Consider the following 15,153-nt stretch of genomic DNA (forward strand, 5'->3'; position numbering starts at 1 on the left):
ATCCAACTCCTTCCCATTCCAATCCTGAGACCCTTCTGATAGCATGAGATGTGATATCTCAATGCTTCTAATACCAAACCTGAGATCCTTCCGATAGCATGAGATGTGATATCTCAATGCTTCTAATACCAAACCTGAGATCCTTCCTATAACATGAGATTGATATCCAAATCCTTCCCCTTCCAAACCTGAGACCCTCCCTTTAGCATGAGATGTGATATCCAACTCCTTCCCATTCCAATCCTGAGACCCTTCTGATAGCATGAGATGTGATATCTCAATGCTTCTAATACCAAACCTGAGATCCTTCCGATAGCATGAGATGTGATATATCAATGCCTCTAATACCAAACCTGAGATCCTACCTCTAACATGAAATGTGATATCCAACTCTTTCCCCTTCCAAACCTGAGAGCCTTCCTATAGCATGAGATGTGATATCCAAGTCCTTCCCATTCCAATCCTGAGACCCTTCCTATAGCTTGAGATGTGATAACCAACTCCTTCCCATTCCAATTCTGAGACCCGATGTCTCAATGCTTCTAATACCAAACCTGAGACCCGTAATATAACATGAGATGTGATATCCAAATCCTTCCCCTTCCAAACCTTAGACCCTTCCTGTTAGGACGGATTTCTGAACTCTGTCCTGGTGGCGCAGAAGTTCAGAAGGCCAACCTAATTACTTGGAACAGGGTAACCTCTGGACGAGCCAGACCAATCAAGGTAGCGATCGCGGCGGTCAAGACTAGGTCTCAAGAGGGGTGAGGGTGACTGAAAGCCCGCAATGAGCACACAAAGCAAGAGCGCTTACAAACTACTCCAAACAGGTGTTATATCAAAAATATAAACACATTTATTTTAAGGCCTTTAAAACAACGACCGTAGCGAGAAAATCACAATATCACAATATTAAGCCAACACATACCATATCAACACAATATATATACAAACACGACAGTCTCAAGCATTAGAGGCACGAAATGTGTAGTCCACCTGCAAGGGAAGGAAAACAGGCAGTGCGATAATGCTTTAGACTCAGTTCGCCTTCAGAGGCACCTAACTAGATGGAAGTCCGAGCCCTGCGAAGAGTGGAGCCTTGTGCTCAAAGTACCTGCCCACGCTGGTGCCAATGGGCAAAAGGAGAAGCTCTTCGGAGGAAGTCAGGCAGTTCGGGTTAGTGCACCACAGAAGAAGAACAGGTTCCGCGACTCAAGCGCAGCCTCCACAGCGAGCAGAAGCAGAGCGCGAGTACGGACAAAAGGGTGCTGTTTTTACACAGCGGGGAAAAGCAATGGGATACTGCAGGAGGGCGACCAGATCCTAGCTAAACTACTCACCGGTCCCCGATGCAAGCAGACCCAGGCTTCTCCACGTTAGTTTCAGCAGCTGGCAGGTTCAGAAGAGTCGGGAAATGCCTCGTCGTCGTGTAGAGCAAAAAGACGTCCCAATCGAAGAAACCTGCACAGTTTTGTCACCACCGCAGGGCAACGGAGCGGCCGTGTGTATCCGAGCCAAATGTACACTCCTCCCTTCAGACCTGGGAACGCCAAGTGCACGAAGCGTGGGAGAGTGGCAAGGACTCGGGATACAACACAACCTGGCGGCGGTTACAGAGCAGGACTCCCTTGTAAGCTGGTCAGTCAACTTAATGGCCCAGAGACACTTCCGAAGGCTTACTTGGCAGGAGATGATGAAGTCGCCGGGAATAGCTGTTCCTGCTATTCCAAAGGTCGAAGCACCAGTACAGGCCTTCTGGTTCGATCAAAGGAGGAAAGGGTTTCACAAGGCGACAGCAGTGCAGAGGAGCAGTCCTTCAGCGGGTCACCAGCGATTCCTCGGTTCAGCCTCTTGGTTGCAGGATACTTGGCTCCTGTATTCCTTCGTTCGTGAGAACTCAGGAGATCGACATGGTAGTGGTGTTTCCAGCCCCCTCTTATCCACGGTTCCCTTCGCGCCAAAACGGAGGGGACCCAATGGGAGATCCGCTCATCAACACTCACACCATTCGTGGACCTATCACGGACCACGGTGGTCCCAGGCATTCACACCACCCTAGACTCTCTGGCACCCAGGATGTGTATTGGGACCAGACATCCCAGCCCACACCCTGGAGGCACACAAAAGACATGTAGAAGCCTGCGAAAGCATCCGTGTTTCGCGGGAAAGTACATGCCCAAATAAGGAAGGCCCCGGGTCGCTCGACCTGGGGAAGGTGAAGGGAGCAAGACGGTCAGTGGACAGGACAAAGGAGCCTCGTGGTCTGGCCATTTTGGGAGCCAGGCCACCATTTTGGGTTCAGCGCGAAAAATGTGCTCAGAACGCCAAAAGGAGCTCAAAATACACAAAACGATCGCTGCCACCATTCCAGTCCCTGAATGACTTGCACCGATCAAATACAATCCTAAACGAGTATCTAGGGCCTGTAGAAGGCTAGAGACCCAAGAGAGCTGTAACTTAGCTTACAGTGCCCTCTTGTGTCATGTTGCACTAAAGCCGCAACACGATAAAAGAAACTACGGGAAACAGCGTTCCCCGGTACTGACTGTCTTAAGGGCATGTCAGTTTCCCCATAAGAAAAGGAGCGAAAGCCCAGAGGAGTGCAGCAGAAGCCTGCACTTCTCTGGCAAAGTCAAGAACAAGGTGAAAAACAACAGCAAAAAGTTTAGGGGTTGCCACATGGAAGGAAAATTGCCTACAATTACGAAATCTTTCCTAACACTCGCCCCTCCCAGACTATGGACAGGGGGAACTAATCCACCCCTGGATGAGTCTCTTGTTCAGGTCGGTTAAACATTCTGGACAACCCATCAGCATTGCTATGTTGGACACCTGGCCTATGCTCAATAGTGAAGTCGAAGCCTTGTAGATTTATGGACCACCTAAGCAACTTTGGATTCTCCCCTTCATGTTCATTAGCCACTTTAACGGCTTATGGTCAGTTTGCACAGTGAAGTGGGTCCCATAGAGGTAGGGCCTCAGCTTCCTTAGGGCCCACACAACAGAGAAACATTCTTTCTCTACCGTGGACCATCTGAGCTCTCTGTCCTTAAGCTGGCGACTAATAAAACCGATAGGGTGTTCCTTACCCTTCTCATCTACTTGTGATAGTACAGCTCCTATCCCAGTGTCAGAGGCGTCCGTCTGCACGATAAAAGGTCTTTGATAATCAGGTGCCCTAAGGACAGGGGCCTGGCACAAGGAGTCTTTTAAGCCATTGAAGGCCTTCTCACACTCGTCGGTCCAAGTTACCTTCTTGGGTTTCTTCGGAGTTGTGAGGGCAGTCAGAGGAGCAGCTATGGTGCCATAGTCTGCCACAAAATTGCGGTAATACCCCGTGAGTCCTAAGAAGGCTCTCACTTGGGTTTGCGTAGTGGGGGTAGGCCAGTCTTGTACTGCTTGTACTTTACTGGGTAGAGGCTGTCTCCTCCCTCCACCTACTTCATGTCCAAGGTAAACCACTGAGCCTTGTCCATTTTGGTGAGGGGCCACTCGGACACCCTCAAAAGAGCTATCTGAAGGACTGCTTGGGAACAGGTCGGGGAGAGGTTCAGACTCCTCTCCCGCAACGTCTGAAGCCAGTAGCAGTGCTGCGATTTCGACGCTTGGGCCGAAAGCCTTCAGCCTATTCACGTGAAACACTTTTGGAGCCTGTCCAGGCCTTCCAAGGTCCACTGAATAGTTAACCTCACCCAGGGGCTCCACCACTGGGTAAGGGCCTGACCATTTGTCCGGTAAAGCTCGAGGCCTTATGGGATTCATGATCAGGACTTGCTGACCAAGTGTAAAGTTGATGAGGGAAGCTTTCTGGTCGTACCAAGGTTTCACCAGCGCTTGTCCTGCCTTCAATTTATCACTAGCCAAGCCCATCAGAAGTACCATCCGTTTTCTGAGCCCTAGCACATAATCAACTACATTGGTAGTAACAGGGGGAGTGGGCATCTCCCATCCCTCTTTGACGATGGCTAAGGGTCCCCGTACGAGATGACCGAACAGAAGTTCGAAGGGGCTGAAGCCAACACCCTCCTGTGGTACCTCTCGGTAGGCAAACAGTAAGCATGAAACAAGAAGATCCCATTTTCTTCTCTGAGGCTCCTCCAGAGCCCCAATCACGCTCTTTAACGTCCTGTTGAAACGCCCCCCCAGACCATTGGTCTGAGGGTGGTATGCAGAAGAGAACCTGTAGGTGACCCCACATTCTTTCCACATAGCCTGCCTATACTTCGACATAAAGTTGCTGCCATGATCCGACACAACTTCTTTAGGGAAGCCAACCCTAGTAAATATGCCAAGTAAAGCTTCTGCAACTGACTTGGCAGTTACAGTTTTCAATGGGATGGCCTCAGGATACCGGGTTGCATGGTCGACCAGCACCAGGATAAACCTATTGCCCGAGGATGTTTGCGGGTCAAGGGGACCAACGATGTCGATCCCTACCCTTTCAAATGGTACCCCCACAACTGGGAGCGGTACCAACGGAGCTTGGATTGTCGCGCCAACCTTACCAGACAACTGGCAGGCGGCACAACTCCTGCAGTGACTTTCTACTTGCTCCCCCATCTTGGGCCAGTAGAAGTGCATGGATAACCTTTGCTTGGTCCTCCTCATACCAAGGTGACCAGCAAGGGGAACGTCATGCGCCAACTGCAGGAGGAAGGGCCTAACAGCAAGGGGAACCACCAACCTCCTATGGTCTCCTTCTGTAGACTCTGTGGGCTCACTATACAGGAGTCCACCTTCCCAATAAATCCTATGCTTCCCAGGAGGTTCACCCTCAAGCTGGGAGCAGGCCTGTCTCCTTAGGCCTTCCAGAGATGGGCACTCAGTTTGGCCTTTACTGAATTCGTCCCTATCAGGACCTCCTTCAACTAACAAGTCTTTTAGTTCAGGATGATCGTTGGGGTCGAATACTTCAGGCATCGCCACCTCCTCGTCAGGCCCGGGCGATTGACCAACTTCCTCCACCGCAGTGGTAGGCGAGCTCGGGGGAATATTCTCTTTCCCTCGTCGTGACTTGTTGACTCCTTTCGCCTTGGGTTTCCCCTTTGGCTGGGGCGGCGTATTGGACTTGGCCAATGCTGCCCGTGCTTGAGACTGTGTGTAGGGTCTTTCGGCAGTGTCTCCTACGAGCCCTAAAGCTCTGAGATCATTACCTAACCAGACCTTTCCCGGGACGTTTCTCTGAATGCTCACTGGAATCCTGACTGCTGTACCATTTAAAGTAAGATTTACAGGTATTACGGGAAACATACGGAGGGGGCCGTCAGCCAACTTAGTGGGCATCAGAGTAGCTCTGGCAACTTCCTCTGAGTCTACCAAGGTAGAATCCACTACAGTGCGACTGCACCCACTATCCCTAAGAGCTGGAGTATCCACTCCATTGATCAGCACACTGTCTTTAAAGTAGTGCTTGGTATTATCCGGAATCCTAGCATAAGCCTCTGCGACTTTAGGCTCCCAGGAACCCAGGGACACTAAAACTACCTCAGCCTCTATCCCGCTGGGAAATGAGTCTGAGGAGAAGGATGCTCCTGTAATCTCTTCTTCCTCGTAGGAGGAGAAGGCCAGATTAGCGGAGTGGACCCCCAAAGGTCTAACCTTACAACGGGGATCCCCCTTCACGTGGTCAGTTGCTCCACAAGAAAAACAAGCCCAGTGGGTCTGTTTACGTAGGGAGGCTTATTGTAACCAGAGTTCTGTTTCGGAGGCTGACCTCCACTACCCTGTGAGTTCTCTTGTGTCTTACCCTTGTTTTTCTTTTTGTGGCCCTTATGGGAAGAAGATTTAGCAGATTCTACACCCTCCATATCTTGGGACTTTTTCCCTTCCTCCTGCTTACCAGGATGAGTTTTGTCCTTATGGGACACTCGATGTGACACCCATAAATCTGCTGCAATGGCCAGCTTCTTAGGATCTATCTCCTTCGAATCGGCCAAATGCTGCTTAAGCTCCGGGGAAGAAGAAGCAAAACTGTGTTCCAGCATGACAAGATTTATCATGCCTTCGAAGGTAGAAACCTTATAACCTTCGACCCAGCCAGTTAAGTTTTTCAAGGATTCAGCGACATAAGATACCCAAGTACCACCTTCCTTTTTCTTATACTCTCGAAAACGCTTTAAATATTGGGCCGGAGTCTTCCCAAACTTTAAAATGAGAGTTTGCTTTAACATTGCGAAATCAGCTCGCTCAGCCTTCGACATTTCCATGATGGCACTACAGCCAGAATGGGGCAGTCTACTGAGCAACCACGCAATCTTATCAGCATTGTCAACTTCTTGAACTTCGCATGCATACTCAAACGCATTCAGCCAGTCCATAATGTCATTCCTTTCTTCATACACACTGAGCAGATCTTTCGGAAATCATGGATGAGAGGAGGCCCCAGACCCATGTCCAGGACCCTTGGACCCATTTGCAAACTGAAGCTTGGCCAGTTCCAACTGGTGATCCCTGTCTTTTTGTTTTTCTGCCTGTTCGATTTTTAGTTTGGCTATGCTGAATTCAAGCTCCTGCTGCCTAAACCGCAGCTCTTGCTTCTTGAATTCAAGCATAGCCTCCCCATCAGCACTGGCAGAGGAAACATTAGACATCTGGTCCTCCCTGTCCTCGTGGTCGCGATGGATCAGTGCGGCGGCAGAACCGTCGGTTCTACCAGTGAGAGCAGCCCCACCACCTTCCGCACTGTCCTCAGAAGTTATAGCGTCAAGCTGCGCTTCTTGCCACGCCACGATTCTTTGGATCATTTCCAATTTCGTGCCTTGAGAGGAAACACCTCTCTCCGCACACATCTTCTTCAATGTTTCTGATTTGGAAGCATTTAAAGTTAAGAAGGTATTTGTTTCCATACTGTTAGATAGGACTATGGCCTTTTTAAAGTTATACTACAACAATTCACTACGTGTCCTGGTTGGAATAACCTGAAATGCCTTAGTTCGTGCGCAACACTAGATACCTTCAGTCGTATCCCACCGCTGTACACCAATTTGTTAAGACGGATTTCTGAACTCTGTCCTGGTGGCGCAGAAGTTCAGAAGGCCAACCTAATTACTTGGAACAGGGTAACCTCTGGACGAGCCAGACCAATCAAGGTAGCGATCGCGGCGGTCAAGACTAGGTCTCAAGAGGGGTGAGGGTGACTGAAAGCCCGCAATGAGCACACAAAGCAAGAGCGCTTACAAACTACTCCAAACAGGTGTTACATCAAAAATATAAACACATTTATTTTAAGGCCTTTAAAACAACGACCGTAGCGAGAAAATCACAATATCACAATATTAAGCCAACACATACCATATCAACACAATATATATACAAACACGACAGTCTCAAGCATTAGAGGCACGAAATGTGTAGTCCACCTGCAAGGGAAGGAAAACAGGCAGTGCGATAATGCTTTAGACTCAGTTCGCCTTCAGAGGCACCTAACTAGATGGAAGTCCGAGCCCTGCGAAGAGTGGAGCCTTGTGCTCAAAGTACCTGCCCACGCTGGTGCCAACGGGCAAAAGGAGAAGCTCTTCGGAGGAAGTCAGGCAGTTCGGGTTAGTGCACCACAGAAGAAGAACAGGTTCCGCGACTCAAGCGCAGCCTCCACAGTGAGCAGAAGCAGAGCGTGAGTACGGACAAAAGGGTGCTGTTTTTACACAGCGGGGAAAAGCAATGGGCTACTGCAGGAGGGCGACCAGATCCTAGCTAAACTACTCACCGGTCCCCGATGGAAGCAGACCCAGGCTTCTCCACGTCAGTTTCAGCAGCTGGCAGGTTCAGAAGAGTCGGGAAATGCCTCGTCGTCGTGTAGAGCAAAAAGACGTCCCAATCGAAGAAACCTGCACAGTTTTGTCACCACCGCAGGGCAACGGAGCGGCCGTGTGTATCCGAGCCAAATGTACACTCCTCCCTTCAGACCTGGGAACGCCAAGTGCACGAAGCGTGGGAGAGTGGCAAGGACTCGGGATACAACACAACCTGGCGGCGGTTACAGAGCAGGACTCCCTTGTAAGCTGGTCAGTCAACTGGATGGCCCAGAGACACTTTCGAAGGCTTACTTGGCAGGAGATGATGAAGTCGCCGGGAAGAGCTGTTCCTGCTATTCCAAAGGTCGAAGCACCAGTACAGGCCTTCTGGTTCGATCAAAGGAGGAAAGGGTTTCACAGGAAGACAGCAGTGCAAAGGAGGAGTCCTTCAGCGGGTCACCATCGATTCCTCGGTCCAGCCTCTTGGTTGCAGGATACTTGGCTCCTGTATTCCTTCGTTCGTGAGAACTCAGGAGATCGACATGGTAGTGGTGTTTCCAGCCCCCTCTTATCCACGGTTCCCTTCGCGCCAAAACGGAGGGGAGCCAATGGGAGATCCGCTCATCAACACACATACCATACGTGGACCAATCACGGACCACGGTGGTCCCAGGCATTCACACTACCCTAGACTCTCTGGCACCCAGGATGTGTATTGGGACCAGACATCCCAGCCCACACCCTGGAGGCACACAAAAGACATGTAGAAGCCTGCGAAAGCATCCGTGTTTCGCTGGAAAGTACATGCCCAAATAAGGAAGGCCCCGGGTCGCTCGACCTGGGGAAGGTGAAGGGAGCAAGACGGTCAGTGGACAGGACAAAGGAGCCTCGTGGTCTGGCCATTTTGGGAGCCAGGCCACCATTTTGGGTTCAGCGCGAAAAATGCGCTCAGAACGCCAAAAGGAGCTCAAAATACACAAAACGATTGCTGCCACCATTCCAGTCCCTGAATGACTTGCACCGATCAAATACAATCCTAAACGAGTATCTAGGGCCTGTAGAAGGCTAGAGACCCAAGAGAGCTGTAACTTAGCTTACAGTGCCCTCTTGTGTCATGTTGCACTAAAGCCGCAACACGATAAAAGAAACTACGGGAAACAGCGTTCCCCGGTACTGACTGTCTTAAGGGCATGTCAGTTTCCCCATAAGAAAAGGAGCGAAAGCCCAGAGGAGTGCAGCAGAAGGCTGCACTTCTCTGGCAAAGTCAAGAACAAGGTGAAAAACGACAGCAAAAAGTTTAGGGGTTGCCACATGGAAGGAAAATTGCCTACAATTACGAAATCTTTCCTAACACTTCCTTTATCATGAGATGTGATATCCAACTCCTTCCCATTCCAATCCTGAGACCCTTCCGATATCATGAGATGTGATATCTCAAAGCTTCTAATATCAAACTTGAGACCCTCCCTATAGCATGAGATGTGATATCCAAGTCCTTCCCATTCCAATCCTGAGACCCTTCCTATAGCATGAGATGTGATATCTCAATGCTTCTAATACTAAACCTGAGACCCTTCCTATAACATGAGATGGGAATATCCAACTCCTTCCCCTTCCAAACCTGAGACCCTCCCTTTAGCATGAGATGTGATATCCAACTCCTTCCATTCCAATCCTGAGACCCTTCCTATAGCATGAGATGTGATATCTCAATGCTTCTACCAAACCTGAGACCCTTCCTATAGCATGAGATGTGATATCCAACTCCTTCCCATTCCAATCCTGAGACCCGTCCTATAGCATGAGATGTGATATCTCAATCCTTATACCAAACCTGAGACCCTTCCTATAGCATGAGATGTGATATCTCAATGCCCCTAATACCAAACCTGAGATCCTTCCTCTAACATGAAATGTGATATCCAACTCCTTCACTTACCAAACCTGAGACCCTTCCTATTGGATGAGATGTGATATCCAACTCCTTCCCATTCCAACCCTGAGACCCTTCCTATAGCATGAGATGTGATGTCTCAATGCTTCTAATACAAAACCTGAGATCCTTCCTATAACATGAGATGTGATATCCAACTCCTTCCATTCCAATCCTGAGACCCGTCCTATAGCATGAGATGTGATATCTCAATCCTTATACCAAACCTGAGACCCTTCCTATAGCATGAGATGTGATATCCAACTACTTCCCATTCCAATCCTGAGACCCTTCCTATAGCATGAGATGTGATATCTCAATGCTTCTAATACCAAACCTGAGATCCATCCTCTAACATGAAATGTGATATCCAACTCCTTCCCTTTCCAAACCTAAGAGCCTATCTATAGCATGAGATGTGATATCCAGGTCCTTCCCATTCCAATCCTTAGACCCTTCCTACAGCATGCAATATGATATCTCAATGATTCTAATAACAAACCTGAGACCCGTCCTATAGCATGAGATATGATATCCAAGTCCTTCCCATTCCAATCCTGAGACCCTTCCTATAACATGAAATGTGATATCCAACTCCTTCCCATTCCAACCTGAGACCCTTCCTATAGCATGAGATGGGATATCCAACTTCTTCCAAATCCAATACTGATACCCTTCCGATAGCATGAGATGTGATATCCCAATGCTTCTACCAAACCTGAGACCCATACTATCGCATGAGATGTGATATAAAACTCCTTCCCATTCCAATCCTGAGACCCTTCCTATAGCTTGAGGTGTGATATCCAACTCCTTCCCATTCCAATTCTGAGACCCTTCTTATACCATGAGACTTGATATCTCAATGCTTCTAATACCAAACCTGAGACCCGTCCTATAACATGAGATGTGATATCCAAATCCTTCCCCTTCCAAACCTTAGACCCTTCCTTTATCGTGAGATGTGGTATCCAACTCCTTCCCATTCCAATCCTGAGACCCTACCGATATCATGAGATTTGTTATCTCAATGCTTCTAATATCAAACTTGAGACCCTCCCTATAGCATGAGATGTGACATCCAAGTCCTTCCCATTACAATCCTGAGACCCTTCCTATAGCATGAGATGTGATATCTCTATGCTTCTAATACCAAACCTGAGACCCTTCCTATAACATGAGATGGGATATCCAACTCCTTCCCATTCCAATCCTGAGAACCTTCCGATAGCAGAGATGTGATATCTCAATGCTTATACCAAACCTGAGACCCTTCCTATGGCCTGAGATGTCATATACAACTCCTTAACATTCCAATCCTGAGACCCTTCCTTTAGCATGAGATGTGATATCTCAATGCCTATACCAAATCTGAGACCCTTCCTATAGCATGAGATGTGATATCCAAATCCTTCCCATTCCAATCCTGAGACCCTTCCTATAGCATGAGATGTGATATCTCAATGCTTATACCAAACCTGAGAGCCTACCTATAGCATGAGATGTGATATCCAAGTCCATCCCATTCCAATCCTTAGACCCTTCCTACAGCATGCGATGTGATATCTCAATGATTCTAATACCAAACCAGAGACTCTTACTATAACATGAGATGGGATATCCAACTCCTTCCCATTCCAATCCTGAGCCGCTTCCGATAGCAGAGATGTGATATCTCAATGCTTATACCAAACCTGAGACCCTTCCTATAACATGAGATGTGATATCCAACTCCTTCCCGTTCCAAACCTGAGACACTAACTATAGCATATGTGATATCCAACTCCTTCCCATTCCAAACATGAGACCCTTCCTATAGCAAGAAAGTAATATCCAACTCCTACCCATTCCAATCCTGAGACCCTTCCTATAGCAAGAGATGTGATATCCAAATCCTTCCCATTCCAATCCTGAGACCCTTCCTATAACATGAGATGTGATATCCAACTCCTTCCCATTCCAACCTGAGACACTTCCTATAGCATGAGAAGGGATATCCAACTCCTTCCCAATCCAATCCTGAGACCCTTCCGATAGCAGAGATGTGATATCTCAATGCTTATACCAAACCTGAGACCCTTCCTATGGCATGAGATGTGATATCCAACTCCTTGCCATTCAAATCCTGAGACCCTTCCTATAGCATGAGAAGGGATATCCAACTCCTTCCCAATCCAATCCTGAGACCCTTCCGATAGCAGAGACGTGATATCTCAATGCTTCTACCAAACCTGAGACCCTTCCTTTAGCATGAGATGTGATATCCAAATCCTTCACATTCCAATCCTGAGACCCTTCCTATAGCATGAGATGTGATATCTCAATGCTTCTAATACCAAACCTGAGATCCTTCCTATAACATGAGATGTGATATCCAATTCCTTCCCATTCCAAACCTGAGACCCTTCCTATTGGATGAGATGTGATATCCAACTCCTTCCCATTCCAACCCTGAGACCCTTCCTATAGCATGAGATGTGATGTCTCAATGCTTCTAATACCAAACCTGAGATCCTTCCTATAACATGAGATGTGATATCCAACTCCTTCCATTCCAATCCTGAGACCCGTCCTATAGCATGAGATGTGATATCTCAATGCTTATACTAAACCTGAGACCCTTCCTATAGCATGAGATGTGATATCCAACTACTTCCCATTCCAATCCTGAGACCCTTCCTATAGCATGAGATGTGATATCTCAATGCTTCTAATACCAAACCTGAGATCCTTCCTCTAACATGAAATGTGATATGCAACTCCTTCCCTTTCCAAACCTAAGAGCCTATCTATAGCATGAGATGTGATATCCAAGTCCTTCCCATTCCAACCCTTAGACCCTTCCTACAGCATGCAATATGATATCTCAATGATTCTAATAACAAACCTGAGACCCGTCCTATAACATGAGATGTGATATCCAACTCCTTCCCATTCCAATCCTGAGACACTTCCGATAGCAGAGATGTGATATCTCAATGCTTATACCAAACCTGAGACCCTTCCTATAACATGAGATGTGATATCCAAATCCTTCCCGTTCCAAACCTGAGACCCTTCCTTTAGCATGAGATGTGATATCCAGCTCCTTCCCATTCCAATCCTGAGACACTTCCGATAGCATGAGATGTGATATCTCAATGCTTCTAATATCAAAACTGAGACCCTCCCTATAGCATGATATGTGATATCTAAGTCCTTCCCATTCCAATCCTGAGACGCTCCCTATAGCATGAGATGTGATATCCAACTCTTTCCCATTCCAATCCTGAGACCCTTCCTATAGCATGAGATATGATATCTCAATACTTCTAATACCAAACGTGAGATCCTTCCGATAACATGAGATGTGATATCCAAATCCTTCCCCTTCCAAACCTGAGACCCTCCCTTTAGCATGAGATGTGATATCCAACTCCTTCCCATTCCAATCCTGAGACCCTTCTGATAGCATGAGATGTGATATCTCAATGCTTCTAATACCAAACCTGAGATCCTTCCGATAGCATGAGATGTGATATCTCAATGCTTCTAATACCAAACCTGAGATCCTTCCTATAACATGAGATGTGATATCCAAATCCTTCCCCTTCCAAACCTGAGACCCTCCCTTTAGCATGAGATGTGATATCCAAATCCTTCCCATTCCATTCCTGAGACCCTTCTGATAGCATGAGATGTGATATCTCAATGCCTCTAATACCAAACCTGAGATCCTACCTCTAACATGAAATGTGATATCCAACTCTTTCCCCTTCCAAACCTGAGAGCCTTCCTATAGCATGAGATGTGATATCCAAGTCCTTCCCATTCCAATCCTGAGACCCTTCCTATAGCTTGAGATGTGATATCCAACTCCTTCCCATTCCAATTCTGAGACCCTTCCTATACTCTGAGACTTGATATCTCAATGCTTCTAATACCAAACCTGAGACCCGTAATATAACATGAGATGTGATATCCAAATCCTTCCCCTTCCAAACCTTAGACCCTTCCTTTATCATGAGATGTGATATCCAACTCCTTCCCATTCCAATCCTGAGACCCTTCCGATATCATGAGATGTGATATCTCAAAGCTTCTAATATCAAACTTGAGACCCTCCCTATAGCATGAGATGTGATATCCAAGTCCTTCCCATTCCAATCCTGAGACCCTTCCTATAGCATGAGATGTGATATCTCAATGCTTCTAATACCAAACCTGAGACCCTTCCTATAACATGAGATGGGAATATCCAACTCCTTCCCATTCCAATCCTGAGACCCTTCCGATAGCAGAGATGTGATATCTCAATGCTTATACCAAACCTGAGACCCTTCCTATGGCATGAGATGTGATATCCAACTCCTTGCCATTCAAATCCTGAGACCCTTCCTATAGCATGAGAAGGGATATCCAACTCCTTCCCAATCCAATCCTGAGACCCTTCCGATAGCAGAGACGTGATATCTCAATGCTTCTACCAAACCTGAGACCCTTCCTTTAGCATGAGATGTGATATCCAAATCCTTCACATTCCAATCCTGAGACCCTTCCTATAGCATGAGATGTGATATCTCAATGCTTCTAATACCAAACCTGAGATCCTTCCTATAACATGAGATGTGATATCCAATTCCTTCCCATTCCAAACCTGAGACCCTTCCTATTGGATGAGATGTGATATCCAACTCCTTCCCATTCCAACCCTGAGACCCTTCCTATAGCATGAGATGTGATGTCTCAATGCTTCTAATACCAAACCTGAGATCCTTCCTATAACATGAGATGTGATATCCAACTCCTTCCATTCCAATCCTGAGACCTGTCCTATAGCATGAGATGTGATATCTCAATGCTTATACCAAACCTGAGACCCTTCCTATAGCATGAGATGTGATATCCAACTACTTCCCATTCCAATCCTGAGACCCTTCATATAGCATGAGATGTGATATCTCAATGCTTCTAATACCAAACCTGAGATCCTTCCTCTAACATGAAATGTGATATCCAACTCCTTCCCTTTCCAAACCTAAGAGCCTATCTATAGCATGAGATGTGATATCCAAGTCCTTCCCATTCCAATCCTTAGACCCTTCCTACAGCATGCAATATGATATCTCAATGATTCTAATAACAAACCTGAGACCCGTCCTATAGCATGAGATATGATATCCAAGTCCTTCCCATTCCAATCCTGAGACCCTTCCTATAACATGAAATGTGATATCCAACTCCTTCCCATTCCAACCTGAGACCCTTCCTATAGCATGAGATGGGATATCCAACTTCTTCCAAATCCAATACTGATACCCTTCCGATAGCATGAGATGTGATATCCCAATGCTTCTACCAAACCTGAGACCCATACTATGGCATGAGATGTGATATCAATCTCCTTCCCATTCCAATCCTGAGACCCTTCCTATAGCTTGAGGTGTGATATCCAACTCCTTCCCATTCCAATTCTGAGACCCTTCTTATACCATGAGACTTGATATCTCA

This window comes from Ambystoma mexicanum, chromosome 1q (genome assembly GCF_040938575.1).
Source record: "Ambystoma mexicanum isolate Mex_15411 chromosome 1q, UKY_AmexF1_1, whole genome shotgun sequence".
Lineage (NCBI taxonomy): Eukaryota > Metazoa > Chordata > Amphibia > Caudata > Ambystomatidae > Ambystoma > Ambystoma mexicanum.